The 14272-nt window shown below is 35.7% G+C and overlaps 1 long non-coding RNA gene across 1 annotated transcript; it reads right to left on the bottom strand.

Annotated features, from left to right (window-relative positions):
• Positions 1-3012: 3012 nt before the first annotated feature.
• Positions 3013-4566, bottom strand: LOC102660345 (uncharacterized). Its single transcript, XR_003262732.2, has 3 exons — positions 4460-4566; positions 3874-3914; positions 3013-3102 (listed from the first exon to the last, which is right to left on the bottom strand). It is a non-coding gene; the product is annotated as an uncharacterized lncRNA (long non-coding RNA).
• Between the last annotated feature and the right edge of the window lie 9706 nt (positions 4567-14272).

The raw sequence follows: 14272 nt of genomic DNA, 5'->3' as shown, positions 1-14272 counted from the left end.
ATATATGGGTTTTGGGTTATCTATATCAGTTAATGTGAAGTAGTAACAAACTTGGCATTATTTAATCACCTCTGCTGTCATCTGTTGTGTCTTGAATGAGATTTTGAATGGCGCAATTCAGCAGTCCAAGGCAACAGTTGTAATTGATTTGATGATTTCACTGACCCCTCCTTAGTTCATGACAAGTTGACAACGAAAAACAAGTTGGACTTGTCACTATAGCAACTTTATATTTGTTGGCAAAATTTGTTTGCGTTATTTTGGTAGAAGCGTAAACCAAAAGAAGAAGAAATACTTCTTTCATTTTTTTTATAAGACCCAATTAACTAATTTTCTAGGATTAAGAAAATTAATAAATTTAATTAATAACATTAAATTTCTTATAATTGATATTTTTTCTCTAAAATTTTCCCTAAGGTTAACGAGATATACTAGTATTATTATTCTTTTTTTCAAATATTTTTATTAGTTTTAAGTCTTTTAATCTACATCTCTTCATTGATATATTGATTGCTTTAATTTTTATTAGCTATGCATGTGAATAACTAAAATAAGGTTTTTAAAATGTTCTTCATACAAGATAAAGTTAAGACTATCAAAGAGTTTAAGACACTAATATATTTCACTCACTATTTTGTTAAACTCAAAAAATTGACTCGTAATTGAAGATATTTTTATGAAAAAATAATTAATACAGAAAATATTTAAATTAGCTCTTATAAAAAGCACCTTAAAAAAATGCTTATATGAATTATCGGTGAGAGTTTACTTAAAGTGAAATTTGTTGTTACAACAAAAATACAAGTTTTTCTAAAGCGGGATTCTTGTGTTGACAACATTAATGGGATATAATTGCATCGATACTCATATACGATGTTTCATGTTGAGGTAATTGTATACGTAACATAACACTTTTGCCAATAAAATTAGCAATATTTAGAGATTAGCTTTAAAAAAAGTAGAAAAAAAATACTATTTCTTCAGACCAGGCTTGAGATTCAATTCGGGTAGTGAGTCGCCTCAATCCAAATTGCAAGTGTTTAATGAAATTAATATTCACTAGGACGTCTAAGAGCATCTTTCACTACTAAAAAAAAGGTCTTCTACATCAGTTTTAACGACCTTTCTACATCGGTTATGACGCGTGGTGGTAATCCGGCGTCGTTGAATCACAACATCGATTTTATGACCGTCTTTGAAGGGTGACTTTTCTACATCGGTTATCAGTCAACCGATGTAGAAAATGAAAGGTTATTACATTGGCGGTTATAGTTCAACCGATGTAGAATGACTAGTCTTTGAAGGACGACTTTTCTACATCGATTATCAGTCAACCGATGTAGAAAATGAAAGGTTATTACATCGGCGGTTATAGTTCAACCGATGTAGAATGACAGTAACGTCGCTACATCGATTATCAATCAACCGATGTAGAAAATGAAAGGTTTTTACATCGTTTATCGTCAAACCGATGTAGTATGAGGAGATTTTCTACATCGTTTATCACTAAACCGATGTAGAATGGACACGAATGGAAAGGTTTCTACATCAGTCTTCGATCAACCGATGTAGAATTTGAAGAGTTTTTACATCGTTTATCGCCTAATCGATGTAGAATGAGGATTTTTCTACATCGTTTATAATTGAACCGATGTAGAATATGGATATTTTTTTTTACTTTTTGGAAATTTATAAACTCAGGTTAAATTAGTACAAGAAGCTACGTTGCTTATATGTAATACAGTACAAATAATGAAATTCAACAAAATATTTTGAACCTATGTAATACAATACAAATTCTCAAGCTTACATCTCCAGCATAATGGTTAATTGTGAAAAAGTCTCATGAGTTGAGGGAACATGCTGCAAAAAACAAGAATATAATTACAATTTCAACTATTATATAATCAATTAAAAATGCAACCCACAAAAGCATATGGATTATGGTAAACAGAAGATTTCAAAAATAACTAAAGAAGTAAGAAGATAATACACAATGGTATATTAACTGTAATTGTCAATCATATTATATTCAGAATAAAAACCATTAACCACAGGAATGCTTTTCAAAACAAAACAAAAAACAAAAGAATGTTTGGAGGTCACAGTCTGGCATACAAACAAGATATATCTTAAACAGTATTTTCTCATTCACACAACCCATCCATTTATATTTTATCCCATATGCAAGGGTAGAGTTAAGCTATATTAGCATACCTGGATGCATGAAATACCCCCCGTGAGTTGGCAACCACATTCTAGAAGATGGCCAGCCAAAGATCCTTGAGCTAGATGTTCTAATTCATCCCAGTTCCATCCTAGCTCATAAACCTACCCATATACCAGCTTGATCAGAATTATGTCCAACAGATAACTAAGCTATTAATAAGTGAACAACAGAACACTTGTAATCCTATCTTTGCTTGTTAGGATAGTACAATCTAAAATATTAGTTACATTATAGAAAAAAAATGTAATATGCTCTTCAAAAAAGTCTAGAAATTTTCTGAAATAAAATCTTAATTAATGTGACAAATTTTAGTACGAGAAAAATACAATTATCTCTCTCTACTAAACAAAATAAAATGAAACAAAATAGAACAGAATGTTCAAGTCCATTTCATCTGGACACCAAAAGCTACCAAATATATCTATATCGTTCCTTCTGTCATTTTTTTATTGAAAAAAAGATAAGGAGATGGCTCAATGTGTTGTGGTTCATCATCTGGATCCCACTCTATAAGAACAAGCATAGTGCTTTTAAGAAGAGTTATCCTAAGTAGACATTAGTTAATGGAGTCTATATTGACCTGCTTAAAATAAATAATCAAGTAACAAATTAAACTTCATAAAACTCCTTGTACCTTGCAAAGAAACAATATTGTCCATATGAAGACTGAATCAATTCAATCACTAAAAAGCAAGCATTGATGGAGAAAGGAGGAAAATATGGGGAATATAAAGGAAAGAATAGATCACATTTCATACCATAGGTGCTAAGAATAAAGTAGCATATGCAATTCTCGATGTAATTATTACATTTGGTTGGTACTTTTCAAGGCAACGAACAATAGGAGCAGCTCCCAAGTAGGTGCTGATACCCTTTGCAAATTACAGCCAAATTTCACATCCAGACTAACAGAAGTCTAATAAAGTGGAGAAATCATGTATGAATAACTAAATTTGATCAGATTATGCACATGACAATATTACAAACAGACAGAGTGGAATAGATTGGTCCATTCACTTAGTTCAATAAGTAAATCATAATGCATTCTTACAAGTAAATAACTGAAGAAAAACTTCAAAAGCAATCATTAATATCAACAACCAACTCTCATAAAAGCTTAAGTTGTTAAGTGAAGACTATGTGAAAGATTTTATACTTACCACTCCCCTTTACGCAAGAGCCTTTTGGATTTAAAACATGAATAATGCATGGATTACCCTACCTTATTGTAAAATTCAACTTTTTTGCTAAGAAAAAGGAGGTGGCAAGAATCAAACTATCCACTTGATTATGAAGACTGATACAATGTCTATGAATAATGACCAACTATCCCCAAAGCTTAAGCTGTTAGGTGAATGCTCAAGAATGGTTTAGTATCTAACAGTTAATAAAATTCTTCATATGACAACCGATAAATAGTTAACCAAAACAGGCTTAACAACTAAACTTGTCATATGACATCACCAAATAAAACAAGTATGATGAAAAGTACATCTAGCATTTGATGCAGGTCGGTGGGTGAATGCTGCCCAAAAATTGGTTGGAAATACATCACAAAAATGAAAGGAAAAAAATAGTTAATCAGAGAATGACATTATATGTGAACACAGACAGCCTCATGGGTCGTGAGAATAAATTCTTACACCCTCCATGATATATGATTTTGCTGGTGAAAATCCTGAACCTGAAAGATGTTGTATGTATATATATAAGTTGTAGGACTTAACACAAAGAATAATAAGAAAATCCCCCAAATTCTTTGATATATAAATATATTAAAAGATGAAAGAATAGTACAATAAGATACATCAATAATTTCAGGGAAGCACCTTGCAAAAGTGCTAAAGACTAGAAAAAAATTTGAATAAATAAATGTAGAGCTCATAAGGTTAATAACTATCATTGTTTTAACCAGAAAAATCTCCTTATTAGGACACTCCTATTGTTTGTTTATACATCAGAGAGAAGTAACACTCTACATATTATCCCAGTACAGAATCAATCATTCTACTCCAGCAAGGACCATTACCAAAGGAGGGATCACCCAACATATACGAAACAAAATGAAAACTAGAAATTGTAACAGTAGGTAAAAAAACAAATGCCTGAGACAAATAAACTGAATTGGAAATTAGTTGGTATTTCAAAACCCACTTCACAATTCAATCATTCATTTAAAATTTGATAATAACATAGGTCAGAGGAAAGTTTACAGGGAAATCTAAATACCTACTATATTAGTGACAGACACCTCGTGAGCCACAGCAACAGAAACATTGAGAACCAGGCTATTAGCTATTTCTAAGACCTTCTGTTGAGCACCCAGAGGATCCATTTTCAGAAACAAAGAGTGAATGAAGTTAGAAAAACAAGAGAGAAACCATACATATCAATTCAAACAAAATGCATTACAAAAAACTTGGTTGAACATATAAATTATAATATCTTCTGATAATCAATAATTATTATATGATGTATTAAATGCAGCATTAGAAATTCTTACTTGCACCCATATTGGTAATTATGCAAGTTCCTCTTTCCAAAGCCAAAGGCAGCAACATATGTATCCAGTTAGAAACTGCAGAAATTTTTTACAAAAATTAAACTTAAGAATAAGATTAGAACAATGCAAGAGCAGGAAACACCTATTCTGAGAATCATAACCATCACCACCAGACATCATGATTTGATAATGATCAGCAAGAGTTCGCTCGGCTAAGCATTCAAGAACCAGATAATTTAGTTCTTAAACTCTTTGAAGCAACTTAAGAGCAGCCAAGGGCTTGTCACCACCAAACCCAGCTCTACAACCAATGTAGACCTTATCCCTTCGCCTTTCCAGATTACTTCTCTATAATGAAATATCAACAATAGAGTCAATTCCTTCACTAGCATTGATGCTGCATTAAAGACAGTAACTAGAAAGATAACCCAAGGTAAGGAACAATAAAGCAACCAGCTTGATCAAACAGTTATGGATCTCTTCTTCATCTTGGGGTTCCATCACTTCAACTTCTTCTTACACCCTTGGTTCTACTAGCAAAAGAATAACCACATAAAAAATAAAAAAAGAATCCAAGAGCCCTTTCAATATCTCTAGAGAAAGAATCTGAATTTAATGCAAAACAAAGGTACAACAAATCATTCATCAAAGGACATTTTCATTCTGAGACTAGAGAGTACCGGATAACATTTTGAATCGATGTATTCCATTCAATCTTGAGTGTGAAAATTTAGCACTGCTAAACAAAAAAGATGCGCTCTATTTATCAAACACCTTAAATTCAAACTAGTTTCACCATCCTCTGTTTGCTTTTTTCTTTTTTGAAAATCATTGAACAACAATATCAAATTCAAATAAAATCTATAATCAACAGTAGGCTACCATCTTGGCATACCATACATCAAAAATATCAAAATAACATAGCATTTTTATTTGTAATTATAAACTTATAAAATTTGAATTTAAAAAAAAGGAGAGGGGTGATTATTGCAGCACCTGAGGAGCTTTTCCGATGATTTCTTGGACCAATGTATGAGAAGGTTGCGGCAGACTGAACGACCCAAGCAGGAACATGTCAAACGCTGACATGCATACAATTAGAGTTGCACAACAAAAAAACTAATCCTATATTGGGACCAATACAAAATGCAACCCAAAAGCAGTGCACACTAATAACGTAAACAAGTCACATAATCATGTAACGATGCCGAATTAAAAGTCATGACCAGACATAATGATGTGTCTTGTGCAATGAAAATTTTACTTTTCAAAGGTGATTAATGTTCCTATGTCATCTAAATTTGTCTAATTTACATCCATTTTCCAACTTCTAGAAAATAGGCTGCCCATTTCTTGCGTAGTGTCGTCATGGTGTCAGTGTCTAATGATGTTCCATCAGAAAAATACTACCAAGGGGAAGAAAATAAAATTTAGTTAGTACATCAACCATTTAAGTACGATTTCATACTACACAAATTCATTTGTTAGTCTAATAGAGGACATACGTTGTGGAGTTCATTTTTCAAACCGCCACTAACGATGTACCACATCCAATGCATCACATAATATCCACACTCATATGCTCCTTGTTGTACATGGCTCTACATGCAATATAAGCGCTCAATAATGTTGGATCATTCCAATTGAAACATCAAACTTATTTCAAATTTTCAAAAAAACAGGGATTACAACATACCTTTGCCTCAATCCATTGAGGTGGAGGTGGAGGTGCATTGTCCTTGCCTTGGAGATTACTGCATATTTTCTTCATTGCACTAAGTTTGACAATAACAAAATCCGAAGTTAACATGTAATGTTTTGACTAGTAAACTACAAGTAATGACCAATGCTAAATTGAGTAAGGTTGCGAAGTGCTTGTTCACTGCAAACTTAATGTGAACATCAGGCTTTCTTCGTATAGAACAGAACCATACTATAATGTTCTCTCGTGGACACAACACAAGAAGTTGCCAATGTGCCCTGAAGTCAATAACATGAAATTCACCATCAAACTGTTGCAAACACATTGATAACAACCACATTAATAGACTTACTGATTGAAGTAAGGTCCTAAGTAGATTTCTCGATGTGACTCCTTGACCCACATTTCTATGTACTTTTGACATTCTTCACGTGTGTCCTTTGTGCAGCGTATAGACTGGGGCTCAAGGAAACCTTACACTGGAGAAAAACCAATGCTTGTTCTCTAATCATTCATAAACCTGTTTAAAACACAATTAACAATATTCTTAGACAAATATGGAGTGGACAATAAGATATGACAACCAGTCAAATAATATGATTTACTTACATCATCCACAGCTGCAGTACATATATGTTTAAACATTTGTCACCTAAAATGATTTCAGTCACATCTGCATGTGTGATGAAAAAACCATTTGTGGCATTAGGTAACCCAAATTTCGCCCCGTCCCATGGCAATTCCATTGGCTTTGTGTAAACCACATATGACTTCTTAACCAATTCTCCCAGTGGGTCATCTGTGGCCATAGATGTTAACCTGTTCGGCTCTCCAACAAACTTTGATGGAGGCTTATCGGGTCCTACGACCACCTATGATAATTGAAATTAGTGTACAGGTAATTATGCATGTCAACAAATATAACAGATTCAAAGGAGAAAAAAACTAACCTCATTAGTTACTTCCCTAACAAGATGTGTCGACCATGCAACGAATGTGCCAACGACCTGCTCAAGATAATGAACCTCTGATGTAGGAATAGGGACCTCAGCGTGAGGCATGTATGTTCTGACAACCTGAACCTTAACAACATCATTTTCATAACGAACATTATGTATGGTGGATGAGTTCTCAAACACTTTTCCCAAACCCGCTAGCACAGTATTTTACCCAACAACTACGAACAAGCCCATCAGATCGTCATCACCATTCAAAAGCTCTTTAAGTAATCCGCTTCCTTCAAGTCTAGCGCAGCTACCCTTTGTGCTAACACGTGCAAGTAGAGCTTGTATTTCTAGCGCCTTAATGGGGGCTGACTGATGTGATGCAATATGAGATAGCTCTACTTTCAGTGATTTTTTTTTAACTCTTGCTTCATCATCTCCAAATTTTGACACTGTTTTTCTTCAACTGCCCTTATCCAAACCTCTTGTTGTTGCTTGTGTTCTTGTTGTACCTCCTTTCTTATCTCATCCTGTACCTCATTTCTTATCTCATCTTGTAGCTGCTTTTTTATGTCATCCTTAATTCCACCGATGATATTAGCCAATTGTTGTTGGTTGATCGATGGTGACAATGTGCTAGAAGCACGTGAGGCTTGGCCAAAGTATTGGCTTATTGTGACACCTGTCCATGCGACGCGAACATGGCCTTGATGCTCAGGTCGGCCAAAGGCCATGTTGAGTATGTCCTGTAGCCCATGCGAAAAAAAACTCCCATGTGTTGCTTGTTCCTGTAATGAATCCTGCATGGATATACAATTGTTGAATTTGAATAAAATAAATTTGACATTATTTGGCAATGACAGTAACCAAAAAATATATGAACTCACAATTTTGTCTGTAATTTCTTGTGCCACTTCAGACGTCATTTGGTCATGCCGCTTTGTGCGGGCGATCTTCCACTTCAAGTGTCTTGAAACTGAGGATGGTGGGTCAATGTTGAGTGTTGGGCTTTCAGTACACGAATGTTCCTCATGTCCACGCTTGCTCTTCTCCTCCATAAGTTTCTGGTCAAGCAGTTCATACCCCCCACGAGACAGAACGTGTGGGCAGTCATTAAATTTTTGAATTTCCTTGGCCTTCTTTCATATACCCTTAAAAAGACAAGCTTGTACTAGTAATATATATGTTACAAAACAACGAAAGCAAAAATTGAATCGATTATTGCAGATACATAAATACTTAAACAAACCTGCCAATTAGGGGTTTTGCGGCTTTTTGCAAATTCCGCCCATGTTTCTGAATCAAGGCCATACTTGACTGTAGGATCAGATATTTGCTGACCTTCATTGTCAGCAAAGACAAATTTTGAAGTCAATGAAGACTTAAATTGCCTCCATCTTGCTGCAACTGTTGACATCACCTTTTTTTTTGCATTTTCACCTTCAGGGATATCAAATTTGCGCTGCACAACAAAACGAGTTATGTAACAGTATGTAAATGAATCCTTTAAAAGTAACTTAACAACAAAATCATGAATACAAGTGTATTTAGAATTACTTACCAAAATATCTTTCCATATTAAGCTCTTTAGATCGTCGAGGACAACATTCCAATTCGCGTGTACAATAGGAACTTTTTCCTTTGCGACAACCCCTAAATAACTGTGAAATTTTTCTTTATGAGGCTCTGACCCTCTACCTGTAGTCGGATTCACGTTCACAACTGGCCGTGGGCCATCTAAGCATCTAGATGTCAAACTTCTGAGCCTCGTGGATTGTCTTGTCCTTTTCGAAGTAACCTCAGGAGGGTTTTCTAATTGTGGCAGGGACGGTGGTGGTGTTGCCATGGCCCCACGGAAAAAAAAAGTGTAATAAATATGTCAAATTCAATGATGTAATAGGGTGCATGATTTTCAAACAACTTAGCAATTTATGCATGACAAATGTTACAAATGTTAAGTAATACTTATATGGTTGTGCTTACATAGTTACGTACGAATGTTCTCCCATAAACCCTCGTCATGATCAGTACGATTTGCATATACATCATCCTCTTCTTGTTCAACAGTACTTGAAGGCATATCTTTGGAGAAAGATGGCATGTTAGTGACATCAAGTGTTGATCCATCAACATGGTGACCGATACAAATTGTTCTCCCTTGCAAAACCACTGCCCATCTAGAGTCGCATGGATCTTCTACATAAAACACCTGTCGAGCTTGCGCTGCCATTATGAATGGGTTGTCCTTGTAACCAACTTTTTTAAGGTCTACTAAAGTGAATCCGATTTTGTCTTTACGCACACCTGTGTTTCCATTGACCCACTTACATTTGAAAAGAGGTACTCTAAATTCATCGTAATCAACCTCCCAAATCTCTTCAATGACTCCATAGTAAGGCATGCAAGCTTCAATGGGATTATTTTCAGCAGCACTACAAAAGTGCTCTGATTGACCATCAACACTGACCCCGCTATTCTGCACACTACTTTTATCATCCTGGGACTTTGTGTAGAAAGAATAGTGATTGATATCATATCCCTTCCAAGTTGGAACATTCATATTTGGACCCACAGCTAGCAATCTTAATGTGTCTAAAGCACTGTCATCGGCAAAGATTGTTTGTCTAAAGCACTGTCATCGGCAAAGATTGTTTGTCTAACAATCTATGTAAGGGATTACCTCAGCTGTGTTGTGTAATACATATAGATGAGCTTGTGCCAGCTGTTGGCGATCCATGGTTACAACATTGAACCCCCGTGTGCCCCTAACTTCCATGGTGGAGCCATGACGACTTTGAGGAAGTCCCACTGGTATAGCCATTTCTATATATTGTGAACAAAACTCAATAGCTTCCTCAGTAACGTATCGTTCAACAATGCTAGCCTCTGGTCGATATGGATTTTTTGTATATCCTTTCAACACTTTCATGTAACGTTCAACTGGATACATCCATCGTAAAAACACGGGCCCACACAACCGAATCTCACATACAAGATGAAAAATTAAGTGAACCATGATGTCTAAAAACGATGGAGGAAAGTACATTTCTAATTGACATAGGATAATGGCTGCCTCGTTCTCCAAATCATCCAATTGTTTTGGGTCAATGACCTTACGACAGATTGCATTAAAGAAAAAGCACAAGCGGCTGATCGCAACCCTTACCTTTTCAGGCAATATACCACGCACAGCCACTGGCAACAATTGTTGCATTAACACGTGACAATCATGAGATTTCAAGCCAACCAACTTCAAATCATTAACTGACACAAGGCTCTTGATATTGGATGAGTATCCTTGTGGGACTTTCACATTTTTAAGACAATGACAAAATTGTTTTTTCTCCTTAGTTGACATTGTGTAACATGCTGGGGGAAAATAAGTTCACTGACCTTGTGATTGCGGATGTAACTGTTCTCGTATACCCATATTGACCAAATCCTATCGACATTTCAGACCATCCTTTGTCTTGCCTTTGATGTTAAGAAGGGTGCCAAGTAAATTATCACAAACATTCTTCTCCACATGCATAACATCGAGACAATGCTGAACATGTAGATTGGTCCAATAAGGAAGATCAAAGAACACTGACCTTTTCTTCCAAATGTTCTTGTTAGCATGATCCTTCTGCTAGGTCTTACCAAAAACAGTTACGATGTCTTTCACCCGATCATACACTTCATGGGGAGCTAACGGTTCTGGGGGTTCTTCAGTCTCTTGGCTACCATTAAATGCTTTCTTCAATCGTTGATAGGGGTGATAATGTTTTAAAAACCTACGATGCCGTGTATAAACTGTCTTCTTCCCATGTTTAAGTTGGATGAAACTTGTGTTTTGCTCACAAATTGGACAAGCCTGGTGACCTTTCACACTATATCTACTCAAATTCCCATAAGCTGGAAAGTCATTGATGGTGCAAAATATCATTGCATGCAACCTGAAAGTCTCACCCTGATTTGCATCATACACATCAACCCCGTCTACCCACAACTTGCGCATGTCTTCAATCAAAGGAGTAAGGTACACATCAATATCGTTTCCTGGCTGTCTTGGACCCGATATCATCATAGACAACATAATGTATTTGCGCTTCATGCATAACGAAGGAGGAAGGTTGTAAATCATTAGCAACACAGGCCATGAACTGTGATTAGTGGACAAGTTACCAAATGGATTCATGCCATCCGAAGCAAGACCAAGTCGAAGGTTTCTTGGTTCGGCTCCAAATTCAGGATACAAGTGATCAATTGTCTTCCACTGTGGAGAATCAGCTGGATGTCGAAGAAACCCATCATTTATTCTGTCAACTGCACACCATTTAAGGTTAGAAGCATTATGTGCAGTAGCAAACAATCGCTTAAACCTTGGTATAATTGGAAGGTACCAACAAACCTTTGTTGGACGAGGGTTGGATGTGGCTACATCATCAGTGTATTCCCCATCATCTTGTTTGTATCGTGATACCCCACATGTTGGGCAATTCCGCAATTCGGCAAACTGTTTTCTGTACAACACACAATCATTACGGCAAGCATGAATCTTCTTGTACTCCAGACCCACAGGACATAATATCTTCTTAGCCTCGTAGTGACTATTTGGTAACTTGTTATCATTGGGAAGCATATTCTTCAATAAGACAAGCAACTCAGTCAGACTTTTGTCACTCCACCCAAATCTAGCCTTCAAGTTGACCAAAGCTAGCACTGCAGATAACCGAGTGAAGGTTGTGCACCCCAAGTACAACAGTAACTTGGAATCTGTTTCCAAATCTTCATAATAGGGTGAATGAGCTTCCAAAAATCCCTCTTGCCCAAGATCATGTATCATGTCTTCCATTCAATCTCCGGTTTCTAATGGTACCGCCTCATTGTCGGCAGGTAATGAGACCTCTGGCAATTCACCGTGTCATATCCAATTTGTATAACTCTGAATGAAGCCATCACAAATTAGATGTGATCTAATGACAACTAATGCCTGACGCCTTCCATTCACACAGTTTACGCATGGGCAGAAATACTTTCCACCCACAGTTGGTGCATGTTGTTGTTCAAACTTCAAGAAATCTTCAACCCCCTTTTCATACTCATCGCTTATGCGTGGTGCTTGAATCCAACTTCTATTCATGTTTCTTGTTCTACAAGAGGGCGTCTGTTATGGCATATGCATGACAGTCTCACTTTTTTTATATGAAGGTCGGGTCCTATCCCATTCAGGAACAAACTTTTTTTTCTTTATTCATATGTACAAGTTAAGTATGTTATGCTAAATTTGATGAAATTTTGGCAGGATTTCGCATTGGTCTCCAAATACACAAAATGAAAGCGGTCACCTAAATTGACCACAATCAAGTATGCACTCGGAGAACAAAGCAATACGCAATAAACCAAAATCAAATCAAATATACCACAACATACTTAACCTATAACTATGAATGAAGTAAAAAAAAGAGAGTTCCCAAACTGTCCGAACGGACAATTCAAGAATCCATACCACAACTAATCCAAACTATCCATATTAATCATGGTATGGAATCTCAAACGGGAAACTAGGATTCACTCACAATGCACATATTTTTTATGATCAATAATAGTAATTTATGGAACAAAAAACTTATAATCCAAATAAAATTCCTATTAACTTACATACCTAGATAGATGGCTGCGGTAATGGAAGCTTCAAATACTATCAATTTTCTCGTGGGTTAACCAACAAAGTTAGAAATTCCAATACAAAACTCGTAAATTGTAGCCACGGAAACCACAACAATGCGTAGACAGCTGTGAAGCACAACAAATTATACATCGTTTATCAGCAGTTGATGAAAATTTAAATAAAATCATACATTGCTAACTCAATTGACAAACAAATTTTATGATAATACAAGTGTTGAACCATATACAGGGGTGCATACTTTTACGGCAGGAGATTTGTAAGATGAAACTGCAAATAACATGACTTGGTATTGAATTGTTTGTGTTAGCTAATTGTGCTGTATATTTACCATGTCTTTGTAATTTCTTGTTAGTTATTATAGACCTAGTCAATGTACATAACAAAGAACAATAGTAACCAAACAAAAATCAGCAGGCTTTAAAAAAGTGTGTGGAAGAGATCAACTGTTTGGAGTGGAAGAGTTTTGCTTTCCATCCCAGCCCTTTAATTGTCCTTGTCTTTGAACGCTATAACAGGTAATTTCTACTGTTTTGGGTTTTACTTGAAATGATTTTTGGGCATGGTTTTGCTGGAGCTAAAGAGAGTACAATTGTTGGTAATACTTAAGGCAAGAGTGGGATGGAACAAATGGTAAAACCGAATGAGATGGTAAAAACTTCACAAGGTGTGCCAAATTGTATGCTTTATACATAAGTGTAATACCAATTCAAATACTAACATCTTAATCGTAAAATTAAATTAATAATATCTTAACTAAATGATAAGAACAAGATCATTTTCACCCAAAAAAAGAGAACAAGAACACTATGTAAAAAAAATGGTTCATTATAATATGATTATTCATATACTATGGAACCTTTCTTCACATCAGAGCACAGACATTGTAATGTACAGGCAAGTAACAGAAGCCTAAACAAGAAAAGAAAAGAGGAAACACAACTGGTTAATAATATCTCAATGATAGGATAGGAGAGGAGAGGCATAGGCATAAATGATTATGTGGTTGCCGGTTGGAGAGGGCTTCTGCCATATGGGGCCAGACCAGACCTTGCGAAGCTTACTATCGTCAAACTCACTCAACCCTAGATCCAGTTCATTAGTAGTAGTTTGCTTTGGCAGATAATGTTTCACACAAATTAGTTAAATTGAATTGATTGAACCTACGTGGAGCATTAAACATGTTTGACCAAATTAATTAACATGTGTTTTTTTTTAAATT

Source organism: Glycine max, chromosome 9 (assembly GCF_000004515.6).
Source record: "Glycine max cultivar Williams 82 chromosome 9, Glycine_max_v4.0, whole genome shotgun sequence".
Lineage (NCBI taxonomy): Eukaryota > Viridiplantae > Streptophyta > Magnoliopsida > Fabales > Fabaceae > Glycine > Glycine max.
The sequence above is the reverse complement of the archived record's forward strand: the minus strand, read 5'-3'. Positions and strand labels throughout refer to the sequence as shown.